Below are 6,867 nucleotides of genomic sequence, written 5' to 3' on the forward strand. Positions count from 1 at the left end.
AGTTTTGCACGTGTCCAGGGTGATGTCGGGATGCCAAAACGCTGCATTTTCATAAAATTTTGAGTCTGTCAGAGAACCCATCACGGTACGCGATGGGCTTCTTATTACCTCCATCGCGTACTGCGATGGAGGCTGGCATCCTGGAAGGTAATGTCATCGCGATACGCGATGACGTCACAAAACACCCCATCGCGATACGCGATGGGGTGTAAATCGTATCACCCCATCGCGATACGCGATACGCGATGACATCACAAAACACCCCATTTTGGGTGGTGGTACGCTCCCACCACACTTTAACCCCATCGCGGTACGTGATGGGTCATGGGGCTCCGCCTAACCCGAGTTTATATAACACCCTTCGTCTTCGTTCTTTCTTTCTTCTTCTTCTTCTTCTCTGCTCTCTCTCTCCCGTCCCGTCTTCTCTCCAATCAATAACCACCTCACCACCACTCTCCTACCACCACCACACCGCCGCCGCCTCCCTCCCATCTTCGATCGTTGTACAACACCACCACCACATCCGTATCACCACCATCCACCACCACTCCAACCACCGCATACTCGCTTCCCCCCCCCCCCCTCCACCACCAAACCCTCTGCCACCCCACCACCGTACCCACCCACCACCGCTAACAGTCATCACCACAGTTAGTCACCATCACCACTGTCCTATCACCACTCTCACACCACCACCTCCATAACCAACGGCTATCATCTCCGGCGTCCATAGTACCACCGTCATCTATTTAGTTATCGATTTGTATTGTCGACATCAAGGTACGTGTTTATTTTATTCACTTTGTTGGATAGATGTGTATTTGGATATTGAATGTGGGACGGGTTCATTTTTCAGGTTGGTAACTTAGTTTGCTGGGTTGTCGGGTTGATATGGTAAATTATAACTTTGGTTGGGTTACCAGGTTTTGTTGGGTGGTTGAAAATGGAGTAATGGATTAGCGGGTGACATTTCGGATTGAGTTGAAATTGTAAAATCATTATTTTATTTTTAACTTAATGACGGAGAAGGTTCGGAATTACAAGAAATATTTTGGAATTGACTTTTGAACATGTTATAGCCTTAACCGACCTTGCACGTTTTTCGAGACAGTTTGTCAGTTTGTGTGTTAGCTAGTTTGAGTCAGTGGTTTGTTTAGTTGTTGTGTCTTGTTATTAGAGTCCGTCTGTTTATAGCGTTTTTTTGTCAAGTGTTGAGTCGTGTTTGATTGTGTTTTGGTTAATCGAGTCTTGGGGCCGCCTTGCTAGTTTGGTATTAATGAGTTTGATTGGTAAATAGATTTGCCGCCCGTACTCAATCTCCGTTTGGGTGGGTTAATCTGGTTTTTAGAAATACGCACAGGGTATCCCCGAATTATTCGTCTTTATTTATTTTTATTTTAATATTTTAGTATTATTTTATTATGTGGGACGACCGCGACCGAAATGCTATACGGTCGTCACCACATCAACTGTTGACATATCTAACTTGCTTGATTGATTTTGCAGATATGGCTGATGCACCAGCGCACCCCCCCCCCCCCCCCCCGGCGCAAGAGGAAGCGGACTGACCCTCATGTCATCCGCTATGACAGTGAGGAGGTGCAGATTGTCGAAGGCATCGAGCCAGCAAATATTATGGGAGATGGACATATAGCTCATCAGGTTCTCCGATTCTACTTCACATCAGAGGAGTATACGAGACTCCAGCGGATACGACAGATGCAGCTACTTCACCACCGTTCATTCGATTGGACATTGCTGCGTCAGTTGGAGATTGACGTCCAGCTACGTGCGTTATTGACAGTTCCGTGGGCAGATGTGCTTGCGTGTGACTCGATTCCGTATGTCGAGCTCACACGTGAGTTTTATTCGACCTTTGACTTTACGCCCACGGAATTCAGTGACCCACGCGCGGTATCATTGTCACTGGGACGACAGCTGTACGAGATGTCTGTCCCATATTTCGCGGTGGCCACTGGATTTTACATGGACGAGGAGGTTCAGGCACCTGCCTTCCTGCAGAATATACGTGGTTACACGACACATACTCAGGACCCCCGTGAGCACTGGCTCACGGAGACCCAGCTCGGTCAGTATTGGGAGGAGATTGCCGACGGGGCCCACTCCAGTGCTGTTGTGGAGTCATCTATTCGGGACCCCGTCCATCGCTACATTCACAGGATCGTTTCCTGTACTCTCGTCGGCCGACATTCGGGCCACGAGAAGTGCAGCAACTTAGATCTGCTGTGTTTATATTCTATCCTTGGCTAGCGACCGGCCAATGTGGCGATGCTCCTTCTCACGTCATTCGCTCGGGGTAGCAGACTCCAGGGATCCTATGCACACTTACCCTTAGGGCCTTATATTACGAGGATCGCTGAGCAGCTTGGGGTTTTTGAGCGTTATCCGACTAGATACTTTACGCGGGAGCCAGCTATAGGCGTTTTCGGACTATTGGAGGCCTGTCGGGCCGGGATCATTGAGGATCAGTAGCTTTAGTCCCGGTCCGACAGGGTCCACAGGCACCACCACCAGAGGGATCGGAGGCTGCAGTTTCTCTTCAGAGAGGTATTCCGACACGCCGGCAGCATCGTCCGACTCCACATATCTTGCTACCGCAGCAGCAACATCCTCTCCGAGAGACATCGGCATCTTCCTCACGCCAGCCGCGTCAGCCAGTCACATTGGCTATGATTTATCAGCAGCAGCAGCAGATTTTAGAGACCATTTTGGCATAGCGAGAGGAGACGCGGGCCCACTTGGCCCGCCATGATGACTACTTTCATTTATTATTTGTTGCTTCGCAGGTACCACTCCCACAGTCATTGGTCATTGCGGTGGACCCGCCAGTGGATCCGCAGGACGAAGCAGATGATGATCCGCCAGTACAGTAGCTTTTTGGTTACCCTTTTTAACTTTATTTTGTTTTTATTAGTATCATGGTTTGTATTATATTATATTATATTTTGGGGAATCATGTTTGGGTAACTAGTTGGGCTTATATGTTCATATATCTTTTGATTGCTGTTGTGTTTAATTTTGTTTGTATATTTTGTTGTAATCGAACTTTGTGGGTGTTGTTCACTATAAACCCTCACGAGACCCCACTCGTCCTCCCGGGCTACCGGGGGGTTTACAGGGCTTGTTGCATACGCTAAATGCAATCGTGATTCCTATGAAAGTGAGTTAGGTCTTTTAACGTTTTGAACTAATTTAACAGAATTTATTATGAAACGAATTAATTTGGCTTGGTAATTGTTTTAATAAATTAACAAATATTCATTTTCGTAACTCTTAAAAGACCTATGCCTTACACTTGTGAGAAGCTTGCTTCTACACATCTCGAGATTTTGCAGGTTCGATTGTCAGTTTGGTAATTGGATGAGACGAGAGTATACGAATGTTATGAGAGTTCACTAGCCGACTGGTCCTTCTCCAGTCACGTTGATATCAGGTGATTTCAGTTTCATAATTTAATTTTGTTATTATTTTAAACGTTAAAAGTGTAATTGTATAATTGTTAGTAGAACCGCCACACATGAGCCCCGAAATTTTAAAATTGCTTAATAGTCAAAAATCAATTTCAACCCCGTCCCTAAATGTTCATTAATTGTTTTATCATATTTAACTTTGAAGACAATGTTAAGTGTTCTTACATTGAGGACAATGTAAACCTCAAGTGTGGGGATGGGGAAAATTTGAAAATTTTTTAGCCCGATAGTACCTCGAAGAGTGTTCAGAAACCAAAGTTGTTAACTGTTAATTATTGCTATTAATGCCAAGTTATAGGTTTCTAGTCATGATTGGTTTGTCAGCTTCTCATTAGTCTTACTCACAAATGTTTTTATAACGAGAAGTTGAAATGGGGTCGTTTAGGCGAGGATAACGAGTCATGGGGACAGGTACACATGTTTATATCGTCAACCCTATTCCTCTGGTACGTGTGTGAGTTGACCCAAATATATATAATACACATATAATATATAGTACACACATGTCATTTGAGTGCTTTCACTGATTTTCATGGATTACAGGATCGTAGTTGGCAAAATGCAAAAGTGATAGAGGCAACTACGTTAAGCCTCGTCTAGATGAGCGTGAGTGTGGGTACTGGGGGGTTGGGGCCTCATACATTATACATATGAGGATGGTTTATGTGAGGGGCGGAGGGTTGGGTCCCTTAGAAAACATTTATTGGACTTATTTTTCGTTTGTTTAACCCCGGCATTATGTTACGAGACGATCCGGCTTACTAGGTTTATTTGTAACTGTAATTGTATTTGTTTTTGTATTTGCATTTGTTCCATTGTTAAGCATCACGTTATTATGCTTAAAAAAAGATGTCTGTTTATATGCAGTTATGTATTCTGTAGTTCGTTGAGGTTCGTTTATGTTAAAAAAAAATTGTGAAATCAGTATGTTGTTAGTTTGCTTATTTAGATGTATATAATCAGTCAGTAGTTGTACAGTAGTTTCGTTTATTTAGATGTTTTGTAATAAGCCGGGTCGGATCGTTTGAGCTACTTAAATATTTCCCTTCCATACCCTTACACCTGGCCCCGTTACAACCCTTTAAAGACCTCTTGATTTGCATTTGTGCCAAAGCAGCTTGATGGATTGATATGCACTTATGAGTGATACTGAGAGCAGAGTGATACTGGCACATCTTTTTCTAGTCCATATATTAAACCGAGAGGAGAGATGTTATATTACGAGTGATATGAGCATGTGTACCATAACCGGAAACAAAGTACACTTGTCTGGGCGGCTCTATTGTTTTTATTATAGCATTTAACCGTATTTGTGAGATGTCAATCTAAAAACAGTGTCAGTCTGGGAAACTGGGTATGACAAACCTTACTAGTATTAACGCCGATAATCTACATACCTATGATCGAGGTCGATGTTTGCTTTAGAGTTTTGCTTGAGGGCAATCAAAAGATAAGTGTGGGGATGTGATGGTCGGTTAATTTGTATATTTTTTAGTTCGTTTATTATTAGTTTTAATTGTTTATTCTAGAACAATCGATAATTCATATGTGTATTATTGGATTTCAGGTCACAAGCGTTAAAATACTAAATATGGACCTGTTGGGACACGGAATGAAGACCCGGGATGTCCAGCACGCAAAACGATGAAATGATGGAAGTTTGCTGTAGCAGGGTCCCATCGCGGTACGCGATGGGCTTGCTGAGGTCCCCACCGCGTACCGCGATGGGTGATAAATTAAATGTTGACTTGGTCAATCGCGGTACGCGATAGGCCATGGAAGACCCCGTCGCGTAGCGTGACGGGAGGTGCAGACGGGATATTTTAGTTTATATCATCTTTTTCATCATATGAAACCCTAACTCCGTTTTTGAAAATAGAGGCGACTTACTGCAGTTCCAATTGGAGATTTCACCATTGTAGCTCATGTCAAGACCATATCTATGATCCATATCATCTATACTGATGATTTGATGATGTCGCGGCTCGGTTAATCTCCTAGAATCGCACCCGGGATGTATAGTTTGTAACCTTTTACAGTTTTTCTCATGTGATTAAGATTACTTGTGTTTTGTTATTGATGATTAATATATGATTATTGATGTTTGGTATTTCTGTGTGTTCGGTCGGTTTAGGTTTACGTTGATCTGAAAGATCTATTATCAGTTGCTTGATAATTAATCATATAACTGTTTGGTTAGATTGAATACGATAAAACATACAATTACCCTTAACTGAGTCACACTGGCAAGGACTGTTTGATAACCAGTGCCGTGTGTAAAGTAATTGTTGATGTCTAAGGTTTTGTCTGATTGATCAGTTTTTAGTTAATCGTTAATAATTAATCGGTTAGGTTTCATGGGATATTGTTGGTTGCTTACTTGAATTCCTGGGTGTGATTTGCTTTGTTAACTGTTTGAAATTCGTTTACTTGTTCATTGCTTAGTTCTCTAAACTCACTTTAATTGCTTGTGTGATCAGCACTAAAAACCAGTCACTTCATAATTAGAAATCTGTTACACGAATACATTGAGCACATACTCCTTATGATACGATACCCTACTTGCTCTAACTATTTAGAATAATTAGGTTTTTGATTGACTCAAACGACGGTCATCAGTGAGACCGAGAGAAGAGTCGACATTAGAGCACTTTAACAATTCGTTTCCCGGTTTGTTCTTAAAATCAACTAAGTGTAAGTTAGAGTTTGTTAGTGAGACTGAGAGGTGATCTAGCTTTCTTGAGTGAACCTTAGTTGTGTCATCCTTAGGAACCGGTGTCATGAGATCATTCAATCCATTAGCTTATTATACCTTCAATATGATTCTTACCTAGGTAGACGTTTTTGTGGTTAAGTCTCTAAGTTTCATTAAGTGTTTCGTCTCGTTAAGTTAAGTTAATTAATTTAGTTAAACTATGTTAGGTCAAGTAGTTTACTTTTTAAAAATCATAAAAAAATATTATTCTTAGGAAGGTCTTGTCTAGAGTTTAGTGATCATAGGGGTTTTCACGTGTCCTTGTGTTCGGTACTCGGACTTCCTTAGTTCTATACTACTTAAGATCGGTACACTTGCCGGTTGTGTGTGGATTCAATAGGAGTTTTGTTTAATAAATTTAAAGCTTAGTTGCGAGTTACTTAGAAAGGAGCATTCATTAGACACACATCAAGTTTTTGGCGCCGTTGTCGGGGACACGGTTTGAGGCATATTGAGAACGACTTGAGTTAGGGACTTGCCTATTGTATATCGTATTCATATTTAGATTAGATTAGTTATTTTAATTAGTTTAGTTTATTTTAGTTTATTGTAGTTTAAGTTTAGTTTTATTTTTATTATTATTGTTATTCTTAACTATTTTATCTATTTTTATCTGGTGCC

This window comes from Bidens hawaiensis, unplaced genomic scaffold, assembly GCF_021521415.1.
Source record: "Bidens hawaiensis isolate Kalapana, Puna unplaced genomic scaffold, B.hawaiensis_p1.1 tig00000636_1, whole genome shotgun sequence".
NCBI lineage: Eukaryota > Viridiplantae > Streptophyta > Magnoliopsida > Asterales > Asteraceae > Bidens > Bidens hawaiensis.